Source organism: Hemiscyllium ocellatum, chromosome 2 (genome assembly GCF_020745735.1).
Source record: "Hemiscyllium ocellatum isolate sHemOce1 chromosome 2, sHemOce1.pat.X.cur, whole genome shotgun sequence".
Lineage (NCBI taxonomy): Eukaryota > Metazoa > Chordata > Chondrichthyes > Orectolobiformes > Hemiscylliidae > Hemiscyllium > Hemiscyllium ocellatum.
Window position 1 is genome coordinate 92,927,517 of NC_083402.1, and position 13,680 is coordinate 92,941,196.

At 39.3% G+C, this 13,680-nt stretch overlaps 1 long non-coding RNA gene across 1 annotated transcript; it reads right to left on the bottom strand.

Annotated features, from left to right (window-relative positions):
• Positions 1-1,710: 1,710 nt before the first annotated feature.
• On the bottom strand, positions 1,711-13,322 carry LOC132828317 (uncharacterized). The gene is made up of 3 exons (XR_009646106.1): positions 13,251-13,322; positions 9,851-9,999; positions 1,711-2,045 (listed from the first exon to the last, which is right to left on the bottom strand). It is a non-coding gene; the product is annotated as an uncharacterized LOC132828317 (long non-coding RNA).
• Between the last annotated feature and the right edge of the window lie 358 nt (positions 13,323-13,680).

Genomic DNA, 13,680 nt, shown 5'->3' on the forward strand with positions numbered 1-13,680 from the left:
TTTTATGATTAAAAGGCGTTTCTATTAAAATCATTGTATCTTATGCACGGTGTTTTCCCACTTCAATTAAAGCATTTTGTTGAGTGAGATTCATTGCTCATGTAAATGTCCTCTCATCACATCATCAATCATATTCCTGGACACCTTTCTCAGGTATTGATACAGTCAGAGAGACATAAATGCTCACCATGGCCAGGATCTTCTATCATTCACTCTGCTCGTGCAATATTTAACACTCAACTATGAACAATTCAGATGATGAAAGTCAGGAATGACCCTTCACAATGTGGTGCTTAAACCTCTACATTCAGGACTTGGCCCAAAGGAAAGGAAAGCTCAACTCCCATTTCCTTGGCAGAGACTTGGGCACCTTGATGGACAGGAGGATAATACTTTTTGCAGCTGATGACCACAGGAGGCCACACTACCAGACCACACCACACAAATCACAATTTGCCTCAGTGCTGTGTCCAAGATGAAAATAGTTGCCTAGCATTGCAGGAATAATGTTAGTGCACTTCTGTACCTTATATTTGGCTGACTGTGACAGATCTCCTGACTGACCATAGTCCCCCTTCACTCAACAAAGGATTGTTCTCTTTTCTCTTTCAAAGATAGCCATTTTCTTAAAGCTGCTTGTTACACAAATTGAAGGTGTGGCATTGACGTAGCATGGTGCTGTACAGTGATATGTCTGTTCCCTTGACTAATCAGTGCCCCCAGCTGTGACAAGTTGCCTTTCTCCTTCTGCACTGCAAACAACAGATGCTGACAGCTTGTAATAGAGCCCTAAAGACCCTACACATTGTGTAAGCAATATGACTCACATAGAGCCTGACGGCCTGTAAGTCAGTACTGAAGTTACTTAGTGTGCATTAAGGAAGCAATATGAAGTATGCAGAGGTTGGTAAGCTTCAAGTGAGTTAATGCTAAGAAAGAAAGCTAAGATTCACAAGTTGCATTCTGTACAGTTGCATGAGATGAGTATATATTCATGTGCTCAAAGCGATCTGTCAGAAGAGTGCAAGTCATTAGTGTTACTGAACTTCAAACTGCTGCAGGGTTGAAGTTGCGTAAGAGTTAGTGTGAAAACAGGCAGACGATGTGGTTGGGCTGGTGAATTTCTGATTCTGACTTGCATAAACAAAGAGCCTTCGATGGCCAGGACAAACATTTGGTGAACTGTATCCAACAGGTAACAGTTCCGATATATACGTTAGGAATTTCTATCTCTAGCTTCTCAGGGAAGGAGAATGGAATTGGAAGTGGTTAATGAATAAAGTGAGTTGGGGCTTTGACAAAGTGTGAGTTCATGGAAATAAGGTAGTTGCCTCTCAACAGTAAGGTTCTGAAGTTGCCATTTAAGGCTTGAGGGAAAAATCAGAAAAAAAGTTCTTGTAGTTGATATTCAGTTTTTTTTTCTCAAATTCACCATATTTTCCTTCCTGTCATGCAATTGCACATGCCACACCAGGGAGGGGGGAAAATCCATATGTTTCACTATATTATTTGACCTGACTATTATGTTGCATGCTAAGGAGCATATTTTTGTTCCAATAAATGATTTTTCACATTTGCAGCCCCAGCCATATAACATGGTTCATGAGCTCTGTCATTAAGATTAATTAAACAACAGTATTAAGTGTTTATTATATGAATGCATGGAAGAAACAAAGTAAAAGGATACTTGTTAATATTCCGCCATAAATTGAACATATTATTAGAACAAGTGAGTTTGATAAGTTTTTTTTTCAAATAGTAATACCATGCATAATTATGAATTCAAGAAGCCATGGTGTCCTACCCTACACATGTAGACAGGGGATAGTTATGTCTAACTAATTTTATTATTTGAGTCCTTTAAATAATGTCAGCATTTCACTGTCTAAAATTGGCCTTAGTGCATCTTCAATAATTAAGCACTGGACGGTACTTGCTGAACAGGACTTTCAATTGGTACGACAGGTTTCTTTTTGTCATCTTCATGATAGCTTTGCATCAGCTTTTTTTTGCTTTCAAGCCTTTGGTTCCATTCTTTGATGAGTCTGCAAGTGGAACACATTACACCTTGCTCAGTATGTTTTATGTGTATATTCTTGACTGTTTTGCAATTATTTAAGGAAAGTTATTGCTTCTCTCTATCACCGTTAAATCTAACCATTAAAATAATTAGCTTTTATTCAGATTGTTAAGTATATGGTAATAGTTAGGTCATCATTACAAGTCTCTCTGATTTTAATTTATACTCAATAGGAAGAAGCATCAGCCAAGCCAAATAACAGACAACTAATCTGACCCCTTCAGCTAAAGTTGGAATTATTTATTCTTTGTTTACTTTTCCTGTATTTATCATAATTTAAAAGATATTACCAAAATGTTTCAAGCTTGTAGAGTTAGATGCTTTTCTCTTTCTTACTTTGCTATTCTTCCTTCATCTTCAGCTGCTGATACCTTCCCGAGCAATTGTCAGCTTCTAACTAGGGCTACCAAAATTAACTATGTGCCCAAAGCACTTAAGTCAGCATTACTTCAAACTGGAATCTTTCTGGTTCCTATAATTTAGCTACTCATTGTATTAGCTAACCAGACTGATACAGAAGCAAATATCCAAGAAAGTCATACAAATCACAATAACTCCTATAAAATTTTATTGCATACTACTTCAGATTACTGTTGAATTGAAAGCAATTAGCATTTAGTTTCACTGTGAACCACATGCCTGTTTGACAGATCTAATCATCAGCAGGCATAAATAATGCTTTTAATCTAAGTGTAAACAAATGTTAAATATAAATATAGTTTATGGTTTTAAAGGCTGTCATTAAACCAAGACACAATCGGATGTAATTCAAACTAATTACTGAAAATCAGAAGAATCCTGATCAGAAGAAGGGCACAAACATTATTTGGAGTTCATTTTCTACACTCACAGTAAACCCTTCCCCACTTTCCCCTCACCTGCAAACCTACCAGAAACAGGAACCAAATATCTCTATGTTAACGCTGAATCTCACTTTTCTTTGACTAAGTGTGAGTTGCAGTTCCTGGAGGGATTTCTGCCACAAAGCTTAGTGTGTTTTCTCACTGTATATTACCAAGCTCTCCTTGTTAACAACCTACCCAGCTCGTGCAGCGTTTGTCACATCCCAACAGGCCCCATCTTACCATGCACAGTACCCAGAATAAATTGTCCCTCAGTGGTTAGACCAGGAGCTGAAAGACCAGGAACCTTTGTGCCTGTGCCATGTTTGAAAGGTCATTGTGCACACAGATAAGTGTTCACAATTGTCACGCACCAACAAAGATGCAGTACAGCAAGCCTGAAGCCATGCTGCCCATGGCACATGGCTGACACTCCATCACACATACAACCTCATCATCTCACCCCACTGTGTCACCACTTCATCCCTTCTGAAGATCTTTAAGTTAACACCACCTGTCCCCACTGAAAATCTACAACTTGTCTTTGTTCAGGAAGGAAACATCACACGTAGGTAAGCAATCAGACAAATACAAGCTCAAAAAGAAAATGAAGAACAGCAAATGCAGAAAATCTGAAACAAAAGCAGGAAGTCAGCAGGTCTAGCAGCATCTGTGGAGAGAATGTAGAGTTAACATTTCAGGTCCAGTGGCACTGCTTCAGGAACACAAACAAATACAAACATGAGTTTTTATTTAAGGAAAGGAAAAATGAATGCAAACAAAACTATTGGAGGTTGAAGTTTGTCCTGACAATGCAAACCAAATTTCAGCCACATGACTAATTTTGCATTCTACTATTGCCTGCTTCACACACCTCTCATTTTCTGGAACAGGTGTCAATCAGATCCTTTCTGGCTTGTAGCATCCAATACAGCTAAGCTCTGTCATTGGAAAGGGGAGCTTCCTCATCCTCTCCAATAACCTCTCCCCCTTCCTTGGAAGACAGCTCCTGTTCCCTCAGTTCCTTGGCATCTGTCACATAGCTTCATTGCCTGCTCCAGTTATGCAGAGCACAGCACACTAGGATGAAGCAATACACTGTTTCTGGACAATACAGAAGAGACCTAGTCCAAGTGGTGGAACTGCACCTTTAGCAGGCTTTTCATCTACTCCACTACAGCTCTGATCGAAGCATGAGCAGCATTGTTTCTATGTTCTGCATAGTGAAGGGAATTGTGCAACAGTGTCATCAGCCATGGTCAGTCTTGTGCCTCAGTGACCAAACTTGTAGAGCACTTGGAACCTTAAATAGACCAGGTACCAACAAGTAAGATTTGAGTGGTGTTGGAAAAGCACAGCAGGTCAGGCAGCATCCCAGGAGCAGGAAAATTGTTTGAAGGGCTTTTGCCTGACCTGCTGTGCTTTTCCAGCACCACTCTAATCTTGACTCTAATCTCCAGCATCTGCAGTACCCACTTCCGCCAACAAGTAAGAGTTATAGCAATTGCTATGGTAGCGGGCACACATCTCCACAAATTGGTAATGGTGAGCACACCAGAACATTAGTGGAATTGAGCCCCTTCACGTCGATGAATTCCATAGTGGTTTGATATGGCCCTGTCAAATGGCAAATGTTTGCATTCAATGGCACCCTATATAGAATCATACTGCTGGGGCTACAACAATAATTCCACCTTGAGGGAACAAAATGAACCAGTGTGTTCTTGCACAGATGGTATTGGTCACAGATCTGATGCATTTGTAGATACACAACTAATAGATCCCACAAGGTCACCCATCACTCCCTGGAAGGAGCCAATCACACTGAAGTTCAAAGCATCTGTTGCCTTCTCTTTCATCTACAGATGCTCAACAAAGGATATGGGTAAAGCAGAACATGCTATTGAGTTGAATGATCAGATAAGGTGGTCGTTCATAACCAACACCAGAGCAGGCTTGAAACACCGAATGGCCTACTCTTGCTCCTTTTTTTAATGTTGCAATGTTTGTCAGTGTATTCAATGCAGAACATCATTATATTTACATGACAGATCATGAAAAGATGATATGCACCTCCTACAGAACATTTGGAAGTTATAAGAATAATGGACTGCCTTCAGCCAGAATTGACCTTCTGTACCAGCATTGCTGCTAACCTTTGACATTACTGAGGTGCCTTGTTTGATTTGCAAGTGCCAACGATATGTTGCAAATTACCTTTGACCTGGACATCAAAATGGTTCTGACTTGTTACTCTTTGTAAATGGCTGCATCATATATTTGTTTTTTCAATGTTCTCACATCCAGCAAAATGGATCCTTATTTTCACCCATTAAACTGACACTCACCTAGCATTGTCCCAGCTATTTTCTAGTGGCAATCCCAATCTAAAGAATATAAAGGGATGACATGGAATGCCCTGGTCACTAGGTTTGCTTCCCTTCCATCATAACCAACCTCCTCAAGCATTCATAAATTCCTTTACCTTGCACCACCTCAAAGCTGATATCCATCTATTCGCACTCCTACAATGAACCACCACTTTGAATTTTACCTCCAACTGTCCTCCGCAACCCTGAACTCCAGCATTACATCTTTGTCATATCTGCTCTGCCTCTCTATGTCCTTGCCCTATGGAGGCCATGTTGGTAATCACTGCCTCCAAACAACCCCACTCCCCCCTGTAGCCTACTATGCCTTGTTCTGCATAAGACCAATATACCTTGTGAACATCCTTTACCCCAGCTCTGTAAATGCCACTGCATTCTACACGCTCCCCCCCCATCCACCCCCCCACCACCCACCACCGCTCCCTGCAATCTCATCCCATTTGGCAGTAATCTCCTCATTATTGCTGCAGGCCCCACTTCCACCCACGTTAATGATCATCAGACAGATCCCCAGAACTATACTCGGCCCAGATTTCTGACATCAATGAACAACTCCTAAACATAACTGAACAGACCACTGTGCTTGTAGCTTCTGACTGACATTGAACTATTCTCCCATAGTGTGAAACTATGCCTCCTAAGAGACGCACCAGCATACTGGTGAGGTGCCATGATGGTTTTAAGGGGGTGGCAGACAACTGTGCCGAGATCTGTGGATATGTGCAGCAAGAACCAGTTGGTTGTGCCCTGAGGTGCTGTTTGATCATGCACAACAGGAGGTCTTTTGAAACATATGATGAACTGAATCAGCCAAGTACTAGTGCAGACTTTCACACTGAGGATTCTCAATGTCTAGCTTGCTTGCTGAGTTTAAATTAGGAAGTTGAATATTAATGAAATAAAATGTGCTGATAACAGGCTTTAATAATCAATAAACTTTCTTTATTGGCAACTCACTGCTGTCCAGCAAGATGCTTGCCATGCAGATTGTCAAAAGCATAAAAGATGAAGTGAGATGTTCCCAATGTTGAGATAGGTCTGACTGGACTTTTTGTCTGATTCTGCCACAAATTTTGCCAGAGCCCACATCACTCAGACCCCTATAAGATTCTATTCCCAGTATCAGAGGGGTGATAGTGGATTCAATCACATTCCAGATTAACAGGAAAAATGTTCAAGTAATAACTTGAATGCCACTCACCATCCAATTGTTGAGGCCACACTTGGAGGATTGTGTTTGGTTTTGGCCATCTTATTATAGGAAGGATGTTATTAAACTGGATAGAGTGCAGAAGAAATTTACAAGGAGTTGCCTGCTCTCAATGGGCTGAGTTGTAGGGAGAGGTTGGATAAGCTATAAAAAATTCTTTAAAACCTAGGAGACTGAGAGGGGACCTTATAGAGGTGTATAAGATTATGAGAGGCATGGAAAGGATGAATGCACTCTGTCCTCTTCCTAGTGTTGGGGATTCAAGTACTGAAGGGCATCAGTTTAAGGTTAGAGGGTAAAGAATAAAAAGGAACCTGTGGGGACCTTTTTTTTACACAGAGGGTGGTACGCATATGGAATGAGCTGCCAATGGAAGTGGTTGAGGCAGATACATTGACAACATTTAAAAGGCATTTGTACAAATACATGGCTAGGAAAGAATTAGAAAGATGTGGGTTAAGTGCAGGGAAATGTGGTTAGTGCGAATGGACATTTTGGTTTGGGCCAAGGGACCTGTCTCCATGCTGTAGGCCTCTCTGACTCAAATTAAGAACAATTAAGGGCTCTTGAAGCTGGAAGGCCAATCAGGATGCTTCAAGAAAGAGCAGCAGGCTGTAAAAAGAGTACCCTCTCTACAATCTTTTCAAACAAGTTAGAAAATAGATCTTGCAGTCATCTCCCCCCACTCCCCAAACCACCACTACCATCACCTCCGGCCCCCTGTCCCATCCAAGTTGAGGTGAAGGGTGTCCCTCTAGAAGATGGCCTGTGGTTATGCTAAAAGCATTGGAACATATAAAATTGGGGCAGGAGAACCATTTAGTTCTTTGAGCCCACTCTGCTATTCAATGACTGTCGTTGATCTTGGGTTTCAATTTCAGTTTTCCATCCACTCTGCATACACTTTAATTGCGAAAGGACCAAAAATCGGTCTATCTCAACATTAAATATGTTCAATTATAGTGTGTTAACAATGTTCTGGAACAGAAAATTCCAAAAGTTCACAACCCCTTGAGTGAAGACATTTCTTCTCACCTCAGTTTTAAATGATCAGTGACTTTTACTGAGACTCTACCCTTTGTTCTAGATTCCTCAGCCAGGGATAACAGCTTCTCAATATCTACTCTTTCAAGTCTTCATCATCTCAAATGTCACAATAAGATTACCTTTCATTCATCTACACATCACAGAGTATAGACACTATTTAATCAGCCTCTCATCTTAGGACAGTTCTTTGATCCCAGGGACCCACCTAGTGAAAATTCACTGCCTACCAGGAACATATATCCTGGCTTAAATATGAAGTTCAAAACTGCACACAGCATTCCAGTTCTGGTCTTAGTGACATCCCATAAAATTATAGTAAGTCCTCATTATTCTTGTACGCCAATCACCTGGAAATAAAGGATAACATGCCATTTGCTTTCCTAATTGATTTCGGACCTGCATGCAGACATTTTGTTTTACAAATACAGCCAAATCACTGTGATCACCAACAGTTACTGGTTTCATGTCTTTTATGCATTTCTACTTTTGCAATCAATTTTCATACTTGTCCACATTATATTGCATCTGCTACTTGTGCATATCTTTTTGCATTCTCTTTGTGTTCATCTTACAACTTGAACTGTCACCTAGCTTTGAAAATCAGCAAATTTAGTTAAATTATTCCCTAATTCATTAACATAGACTGTAAATCTTGTGTGTTAACCTTATGTACTGCACTTACTACATTCTTAAAAACTGTAATAATTTTGTTAAATAGCATTTTCCTTTCAAAAACAATGCTGACTTGTGTTTTTCGACATATATTGTCAATATTTCCTGAATAGTAGATTCCTGTACTTACCCACTGACTGATTTCAGACTCAATGGCATGTAGTTCTGTGTTTTCTCTCCCTATCCTTTCCTGAATTATAGTATTACATTCTCTTACTTCCACTCTGATGAGACCATTTTAGAATCCGCAGAATTTTGAAAATTAAAACCAACATATCCACTATCTCTGTAACTCTTTCATATTTATAATTAAGGATATATGTCATTAGGCTCAAAGGATTTCTGTTTTGCTCCACCTTGTTCTTTGTCCATGAAAATTGATGCACGAAGTATTAAGCAGTTGTGCTTGTAGGCAAAAGTGAGCATTGCAGATACTGGAAATTAGAGTCAAGAGTGTGCTGCTGGAAAAGCACAGCAGGTCAGGCAGCATCCGAGGAACAGGAAAATCGACGTTTCAGGCAAAAGCCCCTCATCAGGAAAAGCAGCACACTCAGGTTTGCTTATAGGCATGTAAACCAATTTGATACATTTTCACTCCTACCTATCTCAGTACAATCACTACATTTCTAGTAAAGCTACACTTTCCTCTCCTACACTGTCATAAAGTCATAGAGTCATAGAAATGTACAGCATGGAAACTGACCCTTCAACCTAACACATCCACGCCGACCAGATATCCCAACCCAATCTAGTCCCACCTGCCAGCACCCGACCCACATCCCTCCAAACCTTTCCTATTCATATACCCATCCAAATGCCTCTTAAATGTTCTAATTGTACCAGCCTCCACCACATCCTCTGGCAGTTCATTCCATACACAAACCACCCTCTGCGTGAAAAGTTGCCCCATAGGTCTCTTTTATATCTTTCTCCTCTCACCCTAAACCTATGCCCTCTAGTTCTGGACACACTGTCCCCAGGGAAAAGGCTTTGTCTATTTATCCTATCCATACCCCTCATAATTTTGTAAACCTCCATAAGATCACCCCTCAGCCTCCAACGCTCCAGGGAAAACAGCCCCAGCCTGTTCAGCCTCTCCCAGTAGCTCAGATCCTCCAACCCTGGCAACATCCTTGTAAATCTTCTCTGAACCCTTTCAAGTTTCACAACATCTTGCTTGTTCAGAGTTGAAGGAATCAATCCAATAAACAATTATTCAACTTAGTAACTAAAAAATCATTATTTAAGGGGAAAATAATAAATAAGTACCTCAGGAATAAATCAGCTTTAAAAATGCTGTTTTCATCATTTTTCAGGGTTACTACAACTCCTCTGCCAAAGTTGCAGGTAGTTGAACAGAAGAACAAATGCACAAACTTATCCCGAAGGATATGAATCCATTAAGTATCTATCCATTGCACTATACTCAAATGTTCCAGTCACTTGTTGTTTGTTTTCATTATATCATGTCAATATAAACTCTAATTAATAATGTATAAATCAGAGAAACAAACAACTCTTTCACTGGTATGATATGACACATCTTCTAGACTTCAAACCTGTGCTGTCTCGAATATCAATTTATTTGCAAAATAATCATAGAACACACCTACTAAGGGCACTCTTGTTCAACCTGATCTTTTCCTGCTCCATCCACTCCGTCTGCTTTTCAATTCTCTTCTCCCAGATAGCTTTCAGATCATACTTGGAGCCAGCTGATCTCTCTCGATTCGACAAATATGACAAACTATCCATTTCCTAGAAGAAATAAGGACACAGTGACAGGAGCTCGTTGTTTTTACAGGTGTAGGCGCAGATTTTCTCACGTTCAACTAACATTTTGATTCTAATGTTTATCACTTTCAGGAATTATGTGTTGAAAATTATTCACTTTTTATACCAAGTGACTCAGCATTACTCCAAGTGAAATCAGTCGCAACTTAGAAAGTATCTTTCACTATCGTAAAAGCTTTTCTTTGATATGTGCAGTCTTTTTAATGTGTATGATCCCTGGTTCTGCAGGCGGTAATGAACCTGATTTTTGTTTTGCCTTTTGGTTTACCTTTGCTGTATTCACATGGCACTTTTCATAGAATCATAGAATTTTACAGTACAGAAGGAGACCATTCAATTCATTGTATTCCTGATGAAGGGCTTTTGCCTGAAACGTTGATTTCACTGCTCCTTGGATGCTGCCTGAACTGCTGTGCTTTTCCAGCACCACTAATCCAGAATCTGGTTTCCAGCATCTGCAGTCATTGTTTTTACCTAATTCAATCTGTCTGTACTAGCTATCAAAAGAGCTACCCAACTAGTTCCACTCTCCAGCCCTATTTCTGCAGCCCTCTAACTTCATCAATTTCAAATATATATGCAGCCCTCTAGTGAAACCTCTTATGGAATCCACCTCCACCATTCTCCCAGCTAGCGCATTCACAATCTTAACAACTTTCTGAGGAATGAAGTTTCACCTCATCCCACTCCTGGTTCTCTTGCTGACAATCTTGAAATTGTGATCCCGAGTTTCTGACATACCAACTAATTGAAATGAATATCTTTCTTTCCTCTGTCAGGTATGTTCGTAATTTTGTACATCTCAGTAGAGTTACCTTTTAATCTTCTCTGCTCCAAGAAGAAAAAGCCAAATATCTAATTGTTCCTTGTATTTAAAATCCTTCGTACCTGGTATCGTTCTAGTAAAGATCCTTTAAACTCTTTTCCGAGCTCCGACATCCTTCCTTAAATTAGATGCCCAGAACTAAACACAAAACTTCAAATGTGGTCTGGCCAATGATTTTTAGAGGTGTAGCATCACTTCCTTGCTTTTATACTCTATGCCTCTACTTATACACCCAAAGATCCAATAGATCTTAACAACAATTTCAGCTTGCCTAATCCATCTTCAGAGAATCATGTACATAAACCATGAAGTTCCTCTGCTCCTGTACTCCCCTCAAAGTTATACCATTGAACCTGTCTCTCCATGTTTCTTCTATCAAAATGCATTACCTTATATTCCTCTCTATTGAAAACTATTTGCCAGGTGTCTGCTCATTTGACCAACTTATCAATAACCCTCTGAAGTCACCTAACATCATTCTAGCGATTCACTATTCTCCCTAGTTCAATATCACCTGAAAACTTAGAGATTTTTCCCTTAGCACCCATCTCCAAATCATTTAAATAAATCAGAAAAAGCAAAGGTCCCAACACCAAGTGGGGAACACCACTTTCAACTTGTCGCCAAACTGAGAAATGCCCATCTATACCTCCCCTTTGTTTTCTTATCTATCTTCTAATCCATGCTGCCAAAAATCCATTAATCCAAAATATTTCTAATTTGCTAACCAATTTGCCATGTTGCACTGTACCAAATGTGTTCAGAAAAGTCCTAATATGCAACATCCATAGCACTACCCTCATTCACTGCTTGTGTCACCTCATCAAAAGACTCAATTAAGCTTGTCAGACATGATCTGCCCTTGGCAAAAAATACATTGACTGTCTGGAATGAACTTATTTTTCTTCATGTGCATATTTACTATATCCCATATTACAACATTCATCAGTTTTCCCACTATTGATATCAAGCTGACAAGACTGTGGCTTCCTTTTGCATATTTCAGTGTTTACATTGCTTAACCTTTTTATCATCAATTTACACAGCAAAATGGCAGAAAATGTAGAAAGAGGAGACCCCAAAATACTTTTTCTTACTTTAAAGACATTTGCCAAATGAGCCTTCTAATTCCTCCTTTGTAGACTCACTATCTAATTCCACTTTCCATAAACTATCTTGATGTCACCTCCTTGTCCCTTCCAACTTCAGTTGGGTTGCTGGTATTTGTGAAAATCTCCATGTTGCCCATGGGAACATTCCCAGACTTCGAATAGTTAATATTTCTTCCGACTTCTTAACCATCAGATCTATTCTTTCTACTTGTGTTCCTGCATGATCCAGTCTTGAAAATTAATAAAATTACCCCAGATGGCAAAGATTTACTTGAAATGTTCCTATCTTTTTCCACTATTTTACTCCTGTCCTCCAGGTTCCCTCCTTTTTAAAAATGTAGTACCACTAGCAGAAGGTACTCACAGTCAACCCAATCCTAATTTATCCTGATGTTTCATATGCATCCTCAGTAGCTGGATAAAAATCAGAAATAGGGACATTGATGTCTTTGCCTGTGGATAGTGCAGAAACAATGAGGACAACTCCAACATACCAGCTGCTACCATACCAACATCAGTTAAAGCAGCACAGATCACTGACTAAAACTGACTCCCTAGTAGTTTATGTGGCCCATTGCCTTAGCTAACTGATATTTAAATTATAAATGATGTATGAGCAAATTGCAATTTAGGCTTGAGTTCAATTAATCACGTTCTTTGCAGGCGGGGTGCCAATGATTTTTATTTGTTACTATGAACAACAACTGTATTTGAAAAAAACACTCATTCTCAGATCCAGTAATTATAATTGCTACTACTTATCATCATAAAGGTTAAAGTAACCATTATAACTTAAATTTAATTCAGTTAAAATTTTTAGAAATTACAGTACTTCAAAACATTTTACATTTTGTAAGAATGACACAAATATATAATTTGGAACACATTTTGCTGAAGTATTTCATGTATTTATAACTTTCAATTTGGATTGCTACATGATTTAATGTACATCGTTCCTAGAACTTTGATGGATTTAATATGATGAAAGATTGGTTTAAATCAGGATAGACTTCCAGCTGAGAATATTTGGCAGTCATATGTAAAACACGCACTTAATTTCAGCACGTTATTCAAAGATTTCCTCACATCATACCAACTTAGTCAGTTTAAATTGTTGGAAACCATTGTAATTTACTGTGAACACGTCCAAACATTTAAAGACAAAAAAACGCTTTCAAAGCAATATAATGAGATCTGTAAAGCAACCCAGCCATCTGGGAGTTGTTTTAACACCATTAGAGAAATAAAAATAACATTTTAAAACACAATTCACTTACCAGAAGTGAATTCCTTTCCTCTCCAATAAAATGATTATTCCTCAAACTACGATATTGATCTGCTTAGAGATGTAACCAGAGTGAGTAGTGGGGAACTTACACAAGCAACATTTCTTTATGTTGGGTATCTGCCTTGTTTATATGGGAGCTGGTGACAAGTCTATTTTGAATGCAGATCTTGGATCAGAGGGCTTCTATCATTCCATGCATTTTGTAGCATAGTATGTGTGATGACATTATAGGCTGTAAGTTCCAGAAACATCGCCCATGGTGTGGGAATAGTTGCTGGCAGGTGTCATAAGACTCCTGCAAGCCAATCATAACTTGGCACAGACGAAATGGATATTTCTTTGAAAAGCACATCATTCACTTTCATACAGCATTCATGGGACTTGCTCAATTTGCTTTTGGCCCTAACAAGAACTGTAAG